We start from the raw sequence: 18,075 nt of genomic DNA, 5'->3' as shown, positions 1-18,075 counted from the left end.
AATTATTAATAATAAAATTATTAATAATAAAATTATTAGTAATAAAAGTGATAATAAGAAAAGTGATAATGATAAAAGTGATAATGATAAAAGTGATAATGATAAAAGTAATAATAATAAAAGCAATAATAATAAAAGCAATAACAATAAAAGTAATAATAATAAAAGTAATAGTAATAAAAGTAATAGTAATAAAAGTAATAGTAATAAAAATAATAATGGTAAATGCAATGATAATAATAAAAGTTATATAACAACAATAAAAGTATGGTAGAAAAACCCACAATGCAAAAACTAGACTTATTTAGTTTTTGCATTGTGGGTTTTTCTACCATAGCATCAACACGGAAGAGTGTTTTACTATTCATAATAGAGGTATTAATGATAAAAATAATAAAGGTCATAATAAGGTTATAATAAAACTAATAAGAATAATAGTAATAATAACTTAAAAATGATAATAATAAAATCATCATTATTTATTTTGTCTAGTTTAAAAATAAATAGCTGTTCTAACATCCCATTGCTTCATTTCCGGTTTCGCTTAAATGCTTGACCTCATGTGACCTGCGTCTTAGAGTTCCGCCGACAAGTGTGGAGTTCATTGGTCGAGGAAAGTGGGCGGGGCTTAGAGAACGGGGATTTCATCACAGTACATAAAGGGAAAGAAATGAAATTTTCAGGGCAACACAGACTCAGTTTCTTTCTCCTCTTCCTCTTGTATCAGAGAGAGGAAGAGGAGGAAGGATTTCTTCAGTAGTTATAACAACTGGTGCTTCAAATCATTCTGGTGCACTTCAATAGCATTGAAACATAAGAAGTCAGTAAATACGGAATTCTTAAGATCTTTGCGTGCTGCAGCTCTAGTCGACAAGAAAATTTCTTTTGTTGAATGTGTAAATGGAGAGTTGTGAATCCGTTGGTGGTAAGTAATAACTACCCTCGCTGTATTATGGATTTAGCTATTACTACTGTCATCCTAACAGGAATTGTAGCCACATTGTAGTATGAACTTTGAATGCCTTACTTTTATTATCAATGTTAAAGTAACATACATTTTTTTTCAGCAGACACAAAAAGGCGTGTCGCATATTCATTTGCTAAGGTAAGTCCACCGCAAAATGAGTTAGGCAGCTGTTGCTTGCATGACTGGTGTAGATTGGATATTGATAAAGTGAAGTATCAATAGCTAGTAGTTTGTTTGGGGCAAGGGTGGTGGTGAGTAGTTTGTTTGGGACAAGGGTGGTGGTGAGTAGTTTGTTTGGGACAACGGTGGTGGTGATGAGTAGTTTGGGACAACGGTAGTGGTGAGTAGTATGGGAAAAACCCCGGTGGGTGGAGTATTTTTTGGGGGGAAAACCGGTGGGGGTGAGAAAGTTTTGGGAAAAACGGTGGTGGTGAGAAAGGTTTTGGGCCCCAACGGTGGGGGTGAGAAAGGGGGGGCCCAACGGTGGGGGGGGAGTAGTTGGGACAACGGTGGGGGTTGGTATTTTTGGGAAAACCCGGGGTGGCGAATAGTTTTTTTTGGACAAGGGTGGGGGGCGAATATTTTGGGTTTGAGACAACGGTGGTGGCAAAATATTTTTTTTTGAGACAACGGTGGTGGCGAATATTTTGGGTTTTAAACCCAACGCTGGGGGGTGAGTAGTTTGGGCAAACGGTGGTGGTGAGTATTTTTTTTTGGGGAAAACGGTGGTGGTGAGTAGTTTTTTTTTGGGACAACGGTGGTGGTGGGGAAATTTTTGTTTTGGGAAAACGGTGGTGGTGATTTATTTTTTTTTTAGGACAACGGGGGGGTGAGAAAGTTTTTGGGAAAAACGGGGGTTTTTTTGGAGTATTTTTTGGGAAAACCGGGGGGTGGTGAGTATTTTGGGTTTGGGACAACGGGGTGGTGAAAAAGTTTGTTTTTTTTGGGACAAGGGTTTTGGTGAATAGTTTGTTTTGGTGGTGGTTTAGAAAGTTTGTTTTGGACAAGGGGTCGTGTTTATTAGTTTTTTTTTTGGGGGAAAATGGCCCGGGGGTTTTAAATATTTTGGTTTAGAAAACGGTGGGGGTTTAGTAGTTTTTTTTTGGGACAACGGGGGTGGTAGTATTTTTTTAAAAACAATTGGTTTTGGTGAGTGTTTTGTTTTGGGAAACAATAGGTGGGGGTTTGGGTTTTTTTTATTTTTGGGAAAAATTGGGGGGGGTTTAATTTTTTTTTGTAAAAATGGGAGTGCTAAATAAAGGTTCAGGGATTCAAAGGTTATTGATGAAAAGGGGGCGGTAAAACTTTTGGGCCTTTCCTTAAATGTACCCCAAATGGTAAACCCAATTTTTTTCCCCAAAAAGTTTTGAAGGGGCCTCGGGGAAAACTAAACCCCCAAGATGGGCAGAATCCCCCAATACCTTTCCCTCGGGGAAAAAAAAGAACAGGTCGACAATTTCCCCAGGGGGGGCCTCTAAACAAATTTTAAAAAGCCTTCTGGAAACATTTGGGCAAAACCCCTCTCAAAATCATGTAAGATTTATTTTTTTTGGGTTCATCTTTTGACCCATCTCAAAAGATTTTAAAAGCTTTCAAACTAAAATTTTATTAACTTTTATCTGGGGCAAAAACTTGCTTTTACTCCCAAAATTTAACCCAATTTATAGATTCACAGTTTTTTTTCAAGTTCTTTTTTTAAATAAATTTGTATAATTTTTTTTTTCTTTTCATATTCAATTTTCCCATGAAAAAAAAGATTATTCCCCTGTCCTATTCAAAATTTAAAGGCCCTCTTCTAATTTTTAAATTTTTAAAAATTTAGTTTTTTAAATTTAAAATTTTTAATTTTAACTAGGCCCAATTTTATAAGTATTAAGGGGGTTTTCCCTGTATTTTTTATGCGTGGGGGAAGGGGGGGGCGAGTGGCGGTTTTGTGCTAGTCTAAAACTTTGTAACTCCCTCAGGTATTTTGTTTAAAAGTTTAGGTTTTAAACCTTTTTCCTTTTGTTTTTTAATTTTATGTGCATGTTTTCTTTTTTCCGTGTGAAACAAAAAAGAAGTGAAAATCCCACCCCAAAAAACATTTAAAACGTTGTTTTTCCATTTTTCCCTTTTTTTAGGGTGCAATTTTTGGAACCACGAAAACAACATACAAATATACATTTTTTCCCGTAAAAAAAAACCCCCCAATTTAAAAAAAAACAGGGTTCCCCTTATGTTTATACATTGCAAAAAAATAGTGTTTTTACCTTTCCCAGTATTTCTTTTTTGTATGAAATTTAAATATATGCCATATGTTTATTAGGAAATTTGTATAGGTATGAACATAAAATGGTATTTGTACATTTATACATGTGTTGCCCCGTTTTTCCTTTTTATGTATACAGGGCGTATTTTTTTTTGTCTTGTAGGGCAAATTTTTTTACCCTTAAATTTTCCCCTGTGCTAAAATTTCCAAATTGGGGGCTTTTTAATTTTAAGGGTTTCCCATATGTTTGTTTTTTTTCTTTTAAAAAATATTTTTAACAAACTTTATATTAGTACCCTTGTTACTAGTAAGACTAAACAAACTCGTTTATTTAAAATGTTTCCCCCTTTTCGAATTTTTAACCCTTTCATTATGCTATACTCAAAATCCCAAAGGGGAAATGTTGATTTTTTTTGGCCCAAACCAGTGTCGGTCTCCCATTGTTTTTGATATGCTAAAAAAGGAATATATTTTTGTTCATAACACGCTGTTTTTGTAGCGACATGATTTTTTATTTTTTTTTCCCTATAATGATCATTCAATTTAAATAATTAATATTAATAGGATTGTAAATTTAAAATGATAATAAAAAATATAGATAATAATGATGAATAATGTTTAGGGAAATTATGACATTTTAAAAATTGGGGAAATAGTGACGTATGTCGATGAAAATAATAATAATGATAACGTTTAAAAATAAAAATAAATAATAAAAAATAAAAATTTTTTGGAAAATTTCACGATGATAATTGTAGGGAAAATAATTCTAAAAGGGTAATAATAACGAAAAATGGTAATATTCATAAGGGATAATGACAATAAAAATTTAATAAAAAATGGGGAATGTGATAAAAATTATAGTGCCCAATTTATGCCCCATTAAGTCAAGAAAAAATTAAAAATTTGTGATAAATAATATCGCAAAAAATAATTAAAAAAAAGGATAATATCGATAATGAAGAAAATAAAAAGTATGATAATAAAAACCCAAAAATGATAATAGTAAGGGATATCAAAAATGATTTTTAAACATTATAAAAAAGGATGATTTTTAAATAAGGATAAAAATGATAATAAAAAACAATAACAATAAAGTTTATAAAAAACAAATACGAAAATATAGTAAGGGAAGATAAATTTTTGATTTTCAATAAAATAAAAAATTGAAAATTTGATAAATAATGAAATTAAATCAAAAGAATAAAAAAAATAAAAACATAGTTTTACGAAAAATTACAAATCAGGGGAAATATAATTTTGGGGAAAACCCAAAAATGATAAAAATAATAATAAAAATCATGATAGTAAAAATAATAATATTTAAGAAAATTAGAAATCATCATCATCACCATCAGGGAAAATTTAAAAATAATTAATAAATTAATAAAAAGTTTTAAAATAATAATGTGTTTAAATTTTGTAAGGGAAAATAAATAATAAAAGTAAATAAAAATAATAATAATAAAAATAAAAATTTAAAAAAGCATGAAAATTTTATTAATAAAAAAATATAATTTTAATTTTAATAGCAATGAAAATATTAATAATAAAAAATTTAAATAATGAAAAAAATGAAATGCCCAATTTTTAATAAATAATAATATATAATAAAAAATAATAATAATAGCAATGACAATATTAAATATAATAATAAAAATTAATGCAATGCCCAATTAATAATGAAAATGTTTACTAATGATAATGAAAATTAGTAATGAGGATAATGTTAATAAAATTAAGGGGAAAATTTGATTATATTTAAAAACCCGAAAAAGGGCTAACAGTGATAATTAAACGTTTTAAGTAATTTTGGGAAAAAAATAATAAAGATAATAAAAAATCACAATAAAAATAATAGAAAATAAAAACAGCAGAAACTTTTGGAAAACCCGTACTACAAACTAGCAGTATAAGTATCTTTTAAAATTTTATTTTTAAAACCACACATTCTTTTTTTTTTTAGATCTGCTAATTAAAATAAAACACCGGGCATTTACCCGCGCCTAGGGTGTTGAATTTTTGAGGCAAGGGGAACACCAACAAAAACTTTCCTTTAAAATTTTTGGGCAGCAGGTTTCCCGAGTGCGTTAAAAAGAAAGTACATTATTCCTTTATACTTTTTCCCTTGTACTTTAAATTTCCTTTTTTTTTCTTTTTTTTGGGCGGGGCCGGGGGTGGGAGCTATCCCGTCCTATTTGACCTGGCGGTTTTTGCTAATGGAAGGGTAGCCCTCATTTTTTTCAGTTCTCTTCTCTCCCCTTCCTTCTCTCTCCCCTTCTTTCTCTCTCCCCTTTCCCTCTCCTAAACTCTCTCTTTCTCTTTTCCTCTTTTCTCCCCTTTTCTCTCTTCCCCTTTTCTTTTCCCCTCTCTCTCTCTCTCTCTTTTCCCCTCTCTCTCACTCTCTTTTTTTCTTTCCCTCTCTCCCCCCCCCTCTCTCCCTCTCTCTCTCCCCTCTATATATATTTTAATATATTTTATAATATATATATAAATATATAAAAATTTCTTTAGGGCCTGTGTGTACGTGGGGGCGCGGGTTTCCATGTGTCCCCGCCATCCCCACACAACCACATCCTACGCCCCTTGTTGGGTCCCCTGTGACGGGGGGGACGCTTTCACACCCCCCCCCCTACCTTACTTGAGAGGCAGATGCATTTTTGCCCCACTGCCAAAGCTGGTATCCCGCGCTAAACCCCCAAATTTTTAATAAAAAAAATAGCAATGGACAAAAATAATGATAATAATATCAATGACAATAATAATGATAATAATAGCATTGACAATAATAATGATAATAATACCCAAGAAAATAAAAAAATGAAAAAAATTTGCAATGACAATAATAATGGTTTAAAAATAGCAATGAAAAATAATAATGATAATAAAACAAAAGACAATAATTTAAAGATAATAAAAACAAGACAATAATAAAAATAATGATAATAATAAAAAAAATAATTTAAAAATAATAAAATAAAATAGCAAAGACAATGAAATGATAAAGAAAAAGGGAAGAAGAAAAGATAATAGTAATTTACGGTAAAAGATAATAGTAAATGAAGGTAATGATAATTTGTAAAGACGGGTAATGATAAAAGTAATGACGGGAAGGAAAAAACAGTAAAAAGACGGTAATGATAAAAAGAATGACGATAATGATTATAGTAAAAAATGTAAAGCTTTTAAATGTGAAAAATGATTTAAAGTAAAATTTTTAGTAATAAAATAAAAATAATAAAAAAAAAAGATAATAATTAATAACCCATAAAAGTAATAATAAAAAACTTTCAGGAAAAACCACAACTACTACTAGCAGTATAAGTAATAATAATAAAATAAAAAAAGGGTAATAATGGTGGGCGTTATGATGATAATAAGATGATGAAAGGTGATGATGATAAAAGATTTGAAGGGGGATGATGAAATGAGAAAATTGTAATAATAAAGATGTTAAAAAAAATGAAAAAATAAAGTTGACAAATAATAAAATTTATCCTATCTTTCGTTTTTTTTTTTCCCTTTTGCAAATTGCTGATTTTTTATCGGTTTTTTAAAAATCAGGCCGGAAAAAATTTTTTCCCTGGGCAATAATTTTCCCTTTTTAATATAATATTTAATTTCCCTCTTTCAAACTAAATTAAAATTTTTTTTTATATGAAAAAACGTTTTTGTGGGTAAAAAATGACCGCCCTTTTAAAAAGAAAACAATGTGTTTAACAACAATTTTTGTTTTAAATTTTTCATTGAAAATGTATAACTTAAAGAAACAGGAAAATTTAAAATACAAAATCCATATGGTTTTGTTTCTTTTTAACAAATTTTTTTTAATTCTCAATATTTTGTCATTCCTTTAAAAAATAAATGCTTTTCATCCTTTTTTTTTCCATTTCGCTAAAATTTTGACCTTATGTGACCCGAGTCTTAGGATTCCTCGGACAAGTGTGGGGGTTTTTTGGGCAGGAAAGTTGGGGGGGGATTTCATCATAGTAAAAATAAAAGGAAGGGGTTTAATTTTTTTTGACACAAAAAGACCCAACCAGAAATCAGTTTTTTTTCCCCCTTCCCTTTCCCCTTGTATCAGAGGGAGGAAGATGAGTAAGGATTTCTTCAGAAATTATAACAACTGGTGCTTTGAATCTTAACCCTTCTGGTGCACTTCATTTGCAAAAACAAAATCCCCAAAAAACAAAAAATTTTTCCCGATCTTAATTTTTTTTGCATGTCCTAGCCGACAAACATTTTTTTACGTATCCTTTTTCCCTATGAAGTGTTGTTTTCAATCAGTTGTTGGTAAGTAATGACTACCTTCTGTGTATACTTTTTTCTATTATCGCTGTACTATTGGGTTTTAGCTTTTTACTACTGTCATCTTAAAAGGGACTTTTTATCCACACTGTGAACTATAAAAAACCCCCAAATTTTTATTTTTAATATTAAAAAAATCTATGTATAATTTTTTTTTAGCAAATGGGGTTTTGGGGTGGGAAAAAAAAGGGTCAGAAAAGGGATTGTCATTAAAACTATTCGTTAAGGTAAGTTTCCAATAAAAGTTTTGCTGCTCTTGCTTGGTGTAGTCTGGATATTTGGTAAAATGTAGTATCAATAGAGAGTAGTATGTTTAAGGCAATGGTGGTGGTTATTAGGTTGTTTGGGACAGTGGTGGTGGTGAGTAGTTTGTTTGGAACAACGATGGCGGCGAGTAGTTTGTTTGGGAGAATGGTGGTGGTAAGTAGTTTATTAAGGACAACGGTGGTGGTGAGTAGATTTTTTTTTGGGGGGAAAAGGTTTGGGGGGTGAGTAGTTTTTTTAGGACCCAAAGGTGGGGGAAAGCAGTTTGTACAATGGGTGGAAAAAGGTTTTTATGAATTCAAGGGTTTTTATTTTTTTTTTTAGTAAAAGCCCATGATTTGTGCAAAACGCATCTGAATAAAAAAATGTGAAATATTGGGTATTCCCCTGAATGTATCTATTAATTTAAAGTAAATAAGTATTTTCCTGGGGCACCAGGCAAATTTTTTCTATCCCACAGACTAAATTAAAAGGCCTTTGGGTCCATCCCCCAAGATTTGGGAGATCAATAAACCCTTTCCCCTTTAGATAAAGAACCGGTCGACGACGCAGCTTCTCAGGGAGGCTCTATACAAATCTAAAAGCCTTCTGGAAACTACTGGGCAAAACCCTCTGCGTGAATCACTTTGAACATGTCAAAGCCCCTTTTAAAAGGAAAATTTTTTTGCCAAACTCCGTTATGTTTTTTTATTCTATATGTGGGAACCCCTGTTACTAATAAAAGTGCAATAACTGTTACTAAAATAATTTTTTACCACTGTTACTAAAAAATGTGCAATAAAATGTTTTACTAAAATATTGTAACCCCTGGTTTTTTCTAAAAAATGTGCAACCCCCTGTTACTAAAATAGGGGCAACCACGTTTTCTACAATATGTGCAATAACCCGTTTACTAAAATGTGTGTAAAACCCCTGTTAAATAAAAAATGTGCAACCATTTTACTAAAAAATGTGCAAACCCCTGTTCCTTTAAAAATGTGCAAACCCCTGTTTTTTAAATAAAGTGCAACCACTGTTACTTTTAAAAATGTTTTAACCACGTTTCTAAAAAAAATTGCAACCAATGTTACTAAAAAATGTGCAAAACCCCTGTTACTAAAATATTTCAAAACCCCTGTTACTAAAAAATTGCAACCACTGTTACTTTAAAAAAATGTGGGACCCCTGGGTTTCTAAAAAAATTTGCAAAAAAACTGTTACTAAAATATGTTCAACCACTGTTACTAAAATATGTGCAACCACTGTTACTACTGCTAAAATTCATAAGGAATGCTGCGAAATAAAATTTCAAAAGAAAAGCAGAATTTTAAGGAAAAAAATGTTTGAAGGTTCATGTTTTGGTTTAACTCTACCTAGTGCATTTTAATTTTTTTTTTCTTTTTGATATTCCCACGATTTTTTTTTTTTTTTTTATTGGGATCCGCTGTCCCCCCATCGTAAAATTAATACCCCTTCCCCATAAAACTAGCCATTAATAATAATGGTATTAATAATAGTGATAATGATTATGATAATAGTAATAATAATAATTGTATTAATAATAGTGATAATAATGATAATGATTTGTGACAAAGGGTTACGATAATAAAAAATGATGAAAAATAGTATGAAAAAATAATGAAAGATGATGATAACAAAGATAACAATAAAGAAAATTAATGAAAGATAATAATGATGTTTTTTTTAAAAGATAAATGAAATGAAATAAAAAGTAACAATAATAATGATAAAAAATATAGAGGTAATAATATCAATATTAATTATGAAAATGATAATAGTAATAATGAAATAATATTGATATTAATGTTAATAATATTAATATGAATAAGGGGAATATGAATAATGAGAAATTTTAAAAAATGAACCCAAAAATAATGAAAATAAAAATTAAATTTGGGAAAAAGAAAAATTGAGAATATAAATAATGAGAATATGAATAATGAAAATAAAAATTATGGGAATATAGATACTGATACTAACAGCAGTAATAATAATAAAGTTGTTAATCATGATAATAGTAATGTAAAAATATTTAAAAATATTAAAAAAATAATAAAAATCAAAATAAAGGGTGATAAATAATAATATAATGACGATGAGAGAATTAATGATTTAAAAATAATAAAGAAAAGTAATATTTAAAAAAATAATAATAATAGAAATTAAAATAAATATAATACAAAATTTTGGGAATTAAAAAAATTTAATTTTAATGGGGATGATGATAAAATTAATTTATTTAAAGTAATAAAGGGATTTAAAAATAATAATTTAAACGTAAAGAAAAGATAAAAAAATTAAAAAACCCAAAAATAATAAGAAAAAATTTTAAAAACAAAATAACAAAAAATAAAAAAAATGGAAAAATAAAATGATAATAAAAAAAAGTAATAAAATTATAAAAGTTTAAAAATAAAAATAAAAAATAAAAAAATATAAAAGTAAAATAAAAAAAGTAAAATAATAAAAGTAATAGTAAAAAAAAGTAATAATGCTAAATGGCCAAAAATAATATAAAATTTTATAAAAACAATAAAATATGGTAGAAAAACCCAAAAATTTCAAAACTAGACATTTATTTTTTTTTCAATTTTGGGTTTTTTTACTATAAAACATCAAAAAGGAAGAGTGGTTTTTTTTAATGATAAAAAAAATAAAGGTCCTAAAAAAGGTAATAATTTTAAATAATAATAATAATAATAATAATGATAATAAAAATAATTTAAAATAATGATAATAATAAAATAATAATAATAATAATAAAAATAAAAATAAAAGTAATAATAAAAAATAATTTAAAGATAAAAGGGCATAAAAAATAATGATAAGGGGTTTAAAAATACTTTAAAAATACTAATAATAATAGTATTTGTTTAATTTAAAAATTTTAAAATGACAGTACTAAATAATAATGATAATAATAACAATAATAATAATAACAAAATAACTCTCAAAATTTCCGTTATGTATTTCCTTTAGCAAATGACTAGTTTTCAGTCCATATGATAAGAACAGGAAAAATTTTCCATGGAGCAATGAGCTCATTTGATATAATATTGATTTTATACTGCATCTCTCATTGAAATTAAAATTATTCATATGTTTTATGGTATGAAATAACTGCTTTTAGAAAAGAAAACGAATGTGCTACGAGTAATTCAACCTAACGTTACTTTGAAAATATATAAATTTATAAAACAGAAATGAATATGCATATTCATATGTTCGTCTTTTAACATTTTCTTCTATTCTCATCATTATTTATTTTGTCTAGTTTAAAAAATAAATAGATGTTCTAACAATCCATTGCCTCATTTCCGGCTTCGCTTAAATGTTTGACCTCATGTGACCTGCGTCTTAGAGTTCCGCCGACAAGTGTGGAGTTCATTGGTCGAGGAAAGTGGGCGGGGCTTAGAGAACGGGGATTTCATCACAGTACATGAAGGGAAAGAAGTGAACTTTTCATACGCACAGGGCAACACAAACTCAGTTTCTTTCTCCTCTTCCTCTTGTATCAGAGGGAGGAAGAGGAGGAAGGATTGCTTCAGAAGTCATAACAACTGGTGCTTCATATCCTTGTCATTCTGGTGCACTTCAATAGTAAACATTGAAACAGAAGTCAGTAAATACGAAATTCTTCAGATATTTACGTGCTGCAGCTCTAGTCGATAAGGAAAATTTCTTTTGAGTGTGTAAATAGTGTTGTGAATCCGTTGCTGGTAAGTAATAGCTATCCTTTGTGTATACTTTGTCTATTATCGCTGTATTATGGTTTTAGCCATCCTAACGGGAATTGTAGCCACATTGTGGTATGAACTTTGAATGCCTTACTTTTATTATCAATATTAAAGTAACATACATATAATAATGAAATCTTAATATTATTGCTGCAAACACATGATATATAAATGTGAACTACTGGCCATTTGTGAATGCATCAATTACTTCAAAGTACTAAGTATCCCCATGGTCACCAGGCAGATTTATCTTTTCTACAGATGGCTTCTGGAATCTATCTCCCAAGATGTGCTGATCACCAATAGCCTTCTTCTTGGATAAAGAACCGGTCGATGACGCAGCTTCCCAGCCTTCTGGAAATTACTAGGCAACCCTCAGCGTGAATCAGTATAAGATTTAGTTTTAGTTACTCTTTGAACCCATCAGAAGACTTCTATTCATTTTTTTTTTCATTATTCTTTTTTTCTTTTTTCTTTTTCTTTTTTTTCCATCCGCCGTTGTTTACTGCTATATGAGCAAACCCTGTTATTACTGCTAAAATTCATTTAATCATAGATTCAAAAGGAATATTCCGAATTTAATTCCAGTAGCAATGCTAATATAATGTTCATGTTTTTATAAGTTATACCAGTATGCATTTTTTCCCCACGAAACAAAACTATGTTATGTTTTCCACTGCCCTATCCTAAACTTAGTCCCTATTCTAAAGTTAGTTTTAAATTAGTATTTAAGATAAGATGTAAAATATTGTAGTCTTTAATTAGGTCGATGACTTGCGTCTGAATTGATACGGTGGCCTCCCAGTTAGTGTGAACTTGCAAGATATATACTAGCGTTAAGTTCGGTGGCTCCCATTGTGTTGATCCTGTAGTTAGCGTGTTGAGGGTTGGTCCAGTTGTCGATGGAGGTAAAATGACATAGTTTCGGACTATCAGTCTACTAAAATGATAATTTACAGCATGTATGTAATGGGTCCCATGTGTAATAATGCGTGGTGACGGTGGGCGAGTGCGCGTTTTGTGCTAGTCTAACATTGTAACTACCTCAGGTATTATGCTTAAGTTTAGGTTTAAACCACTTCCGTCTGTTATGTTACGTGTATGTATGCATCATCGTGTATACAAAATTGAAGTGAACTACCACCCCAAGGAATACTAGAACGTTGTAGTATTCCATTATTCCATTATTTATGTTGGATGTACGAACGCACATATAAACAGGCATACAGATATACATATTTGGTAGAAAAACCCACAATGCAAAAACTAGATTTGTTGAATATGAGACTGCAGTTTCGAAGTCCACCTGGATTCCATCTTCCGACCTGAAGATGGAATCCGGGTGAATTTCTCCATTATATAATTGGGTCCCATGTGTATTTATGCGTGGTGACGGTGGGCGAGTGCGCGTCTTGTGCTAGTCTAACATAGTAACTAACTCGGGTATTATGATTAAGTTTAGGATTAGAGCACTTCCTTTGTAATTGTACGTGTATGTATGCATTATCGTGTGTACAAATATTATCATGCTCAAGTTGGGATTAAACCACTTACTTTGTATATGTATGTGTGCACAACAATACAATCTTGTACAAAGATGAAGTGAAAAACCACCCCAAGATTTAGTATTCCGTTATTCATTTATGTGCAATGTACGATGCACGAACGCACATATCCAGACAAATATAGAAATATATATTGTATGTACGTTTGTATAAGTGCGTTCATGTGTATGTGTTCATTTATATACAGATATTTGTATATTTATACATATGTATGTCCGTTTCCTTTTCATGTACTTTTACCTGCGTATACGTTTGTCTTGTAATGCAAAAGTCTTTATATGCTAGAATCCAAATTGGTGCTACTGATTATCTACTGTATTTTTCTGTAATAAATACGTACACAGTATTTTTGTATCATTGTTACTAGTAAGACAATTCGATTATTTCATGATTCCCTATTCGAATAATTGTTAATCCATTTCATATATGCTATATTCACTAATACCAAAGAAATGATGATTTTGGCCTACAGTGTCGTACCATTGTTCTTTATAAGCAAGAAAGAAATACTTAGAAAAATATTTATTCATTTATTAATCGAATAGTGATCAACAAATGGTATCGATAATATTAATAATGATAATGAAAATATTGATAATGATGATGGTAATGATAATGATAATGTTGATAATGATGATATTAATGATCATGATAATTATGATAAATAATTAAGGGTATTGATGATAATGACGATGAAAATAATAATACTGGTCATGCTAATAGTAATAATAGTAGTAATGGTAATAATAATTTTAATACAAACAGGAATGACGATAATAACGATAGTGACAACGATAATAATTATAATGACTGGTAATGATAATAACAATTATAATTGCAATAGAAACATTAATGATAATGATGTTAACAATGATGATAATGATATTAACAGTGATGTTAACAATGATGAAAAGAATAATGTTAATGATGTTAACAATGATGAAAAGAATAATGATAATGATGTTAACAATGATGAAAAGAATAATGATAATGATGTTAACAATGATGATAATAATGATATTAACAATGATGAAAAGAATAATGATAATGATGTTAACAATGATGAAAAGAATAATGATAATGATGTTAACAATGATGATAATAATGTTATTAACAGTGATGATAACAATACTGATGTTAACAATGATGAAAAGAATAATAATGATAATGATGATAATAATGATAATGACGATAATGATAAGGATGATAATGATAATAATAATGATAATAATGATAATGATGATAATGATAATGATGATAATGATAATGATGATAATGATAATGATGATAATGATAATAATAATGATAATGACGATAATGATAATGATGATAATGATAATAATAATGATAATGATGATAATGATAATGATGATAATGATAATGATGATAATGATAATGATGATAATGATAATGATGATAATGATAATGATGATAATGATAATTATAATGATAATGATGATAATGATAATGATTATAATGATAATGATGATAATGATAATGATAATGATGATAATGATAATAATGATAATGATGATGATGATAATGATGGTAACGATGTTAATTATAATGACAGTAATGATGCTGATAATGGTGTTAATAATGAGAGTAATGATAATGATAAGTGTTAATAATGACCAATGAAACTAATAATGGTGTTAATAATTACAGTAATGATAGTAATAGCGTAAACAACGACACAAATGATAATGATAATGGTGGTAATAATGGAAGTAATGATAATATTAATGGTATTAATAATGACGGTAATGATAATAATAATGATGATAACAATATTAATAATAATTTTCATTGTTGTTTTTTCTTTAGATCATCGTTTTAACATTTAAGGAAGAGCAGGAAAAAATTCCATGGAGCAATGCGCCCATTTGATATAATTCAGATTTTATATCGCATTTCTCATCTAAATTCAGTTTATTCATATGAAGTACTATGATATGAAATAACCGTTTTAAAAGAGTGTGCCACGAGTAACTTAGCCTAACGTTACCTTGAAAATTTATAACTTCGTCAGACAGGAATGATTATACATATCCATATGTTCATCTATTAACATTTTCTTCTATTCTCAGCATAATTTCTTATGTCCAGTTTCAAAATAAATAGCTATTATTAGAATCCATTTGTCAATTTCCGGTTTAAAAAGTGATCTGAGTCTTGAGGTTCCGAGGACAAGCGTTGGAGTCCATCGGTCGAGGAAAGTGGGCGGGGCTTAGAGAACGGAAATTTCATCACAGTACTTAAAAGTGAAATGTCAAAACACAGGACGACACACTTCCAGTTTCTGGAAGTGTGTCGGGGATTTCATCATAGTACATAAAGAGGAAGTTAATTTTTTTAGACACATAGACCAACACAGACTCAGTTTCTTTCTCCTCTTCCTCTTGTATCAGAGGGAGGAAGAGGAGTAAGGATTTCTTCTGAAGTTAAACCAGCTGTTATTACAAACCTTAGTCATTTTGATGCAATTCAAATGCAAACATTGAAATTCTTCTGATCATTAAGTGTTTTCGGGTGTACTCGACAAGCAATTACAAGTTGTTCTTTTTTCCATGAATCCGTGAATCCGTTGCTGGTAAGTAATAATGCCCCTTTGTATACCAATGTGTTACGGATTAAGTCATTACTTTTGTCACCTAAACAGGAATTACAACCATATTAATAACGCCTTTGATATGATCTGTGAAAGCCTTTTTTTGACGATGTTGTATTTACTCTTTTCAGCAAGTAGTTCCGGATGTGGGTGACGCATAGAAAATGCAACAAGTCCTTAGAACCTTTGAAAAAAAAAATCGTTAACATTCGTGAAGGTACGTTTAGTATTGCTGTGAAGCTAAAGTGTATTGTAGCTTTGCTTGGTGACTGATGTAGTTTGGATTTCTGTAACATACAGTAGTAGTAGTGAATAGTTATAATTGGTGGTAAGTAGTCTGTTTAGGCCATTGGAGGAAAAGAAGTTTATTTGGAAAAATTGGGGAAGAAAGTAGTTTGTTTGGGACAATGGTGGAGGAAAGTAGTTTGTTTGGGACAAAGGTAGTTTGGAGTAAGGAGTGAAGAGTGATTTGGAACAGTGATGAAGGAAAGTAGTTTGTTTGGAACAATGGTGAAAGAAAGTAGTTCGGAACAATGGTGGAGGAAAGTAGTTTGTTTAGAACAAAAATGGAGGAGAGTAGTTTGTTTGGGACACTGGTGGAGGAAAGTTGATTGGGGCAATGGACAAGGTAAGAATTTTGTTTGAGACGATGGTCTTGGTGAGCAGTTTGTTAGGAACGATTGTGGAGGGAAGTAGTTTAGGACAACGGTGCTGGTGTGAATTTTTGGAGGGACACAAGCGGTGGAGTGTAAAACAAATTTGCACTGCTAGCCACTCGTTAATACATAACAGATTTCGTTGCATAAAGTATACGATGATCATCAGGCAATTCCATGTTTTTTTCACAGTAACTCATCATTTGGCCATATGAATCCGTCCCTCAAGATGCAAAGATCACCTACAGCCTTCCACTTGGATAAAGAACCGGTCGACGGCGCAGCTCCTCTGGGAGCTACTACACAAATCTAAGAACCTTCTGGAGACTACTGGGCAAACCCTCAGCGTGAATTAGTGTAAGATTTAGTTTTAGTTACTCTTTGGATATATCAGAAGCCTTCTAACGTTACTTTATATTATGTGCAACCACCTATACTGCTACTAAAATTCATTAATCATAGAGTCAAAAGGAATACTCTGAATTAGATGCCGAACAAATGTTGTGATGGTACCGCATAGACATGTTCTAGTTGTGCCCGTTTCATGTAATTATTTTATCTCGTATCCTGTCCTAAATTTAGTTTTGAAATTGCATTTAAGAAGTTTAATAAAATTTGGTCAATGACTTACGTTAAGTTGACACGGTGGCCTCCCAGTTAGTGTGGACTTGCAACATATATACTAGCATTAAGGTCGGTGGCTCCCAGTAAGTGTGTTGATCCTACATAGAGCATGTTGAAAGTTGGTCCATTTGTCGAGGAAGATAAAAAACAATGTTTCCTGTATTTACCTTATAAGTTTCTCCCTATGGTATTGCATCTAACTGGGTCTCATGTTTATGCGTATTGACGGTGGGCGAGTGCGCGTTTCATGCTAGTCTAGCACTGTAACTACCTCAGGTATTATCGTTAAGTTTAGGAATATATCACTTTCTCTGTAATGATTTCCTTCTGTTCGAGTATACATGTACAATACACTATACTATATCATGTATACAAGGAATACTAAAACATTTTAGAATTCCGCTCATTTCGTAAATGGAAAGTGAACGCATGTTCATGTGAATGTCTATATATAAACGTATATGTATATACACACATGCGTGCATATACACGCATATATATCATATATATATATATATATGCATACGCGTATATGTATATATGCACACATGACCATATATATATACACATACACGTATATTTATATGTTTACGCATGCAGGGATATAAGCAAGTGTGTGGAGATGTATATCTATCTTGAAATGATGCAATTGTGTTTAGTCTTCCTATGCTGGATTCCAAATTGGTGCTACTATTTTAAGGATTATATGCTGTATTCCGCAATAAATACATGTATAAAATATATGTCTTTGTTATATGTCAAATATATTACACCCTAGCACATGAATTATCATGAAAATAGTAGAAAGTGTTATACAAACTTGCCATATAACATCTTTGTTATCTTACGTCTTAATTAATAAGTGTTATATATCACGTTATACATATGTGTTAGTGTGCGTGTGCGTGCGCATATATACATATAATATATATACACGTACATCTTTATATACTGATACATGTATATACAGGTATGTATACGTATATATATATATATATATATATATATATATATATATATATATATATATATATATATATATATATATATATATATATATGTGTGTATGTGTGTGTGTGTATATATATATATATA

At 30.2% G+C, this 18,075-nt stretch overlaps 1 long non-coding RNA gene across 1 annotated transcript; it reads left to right on the top strand.

Moving 5' to 3' along the window:
• Nucleotides 1-15,475: 15,475 nt before the first annotated feature.
• Nucleotides 15,476-17,694, top strand: LOC119574864. Its single transcript, XR_005228911.1, has 3 exons — nucleotides 15,476-15,682; nucleotides 15,832-15,917; nucleotides 16,549-17,694. It is a non-coding gene; the product is annotated as an uncharacterized LOC119574864 (long non-coding RNA).
• Nucleotides 17,695-18,075: the final 381 nt, after the last annotated feature.

The sequence above is a fragment of the Penaeus monodon genome, chromosome 7 (assembly GCF_015228065.2).
Source record: "Penaeus monodon isolate SGIC_2016 chromosome 7, NSTDA_Pmon_1, whole genome shotgun sequence".
Lineage (NCBI taxonomy): Eukaryota > Metazoa > Arthropoda > Malacostraca > Decapoda > Penaeidae > Penaeus > Penaeus monodon.
This window is presented reverse-complemented; position numbering and strand designations above follow the sequence as displayed.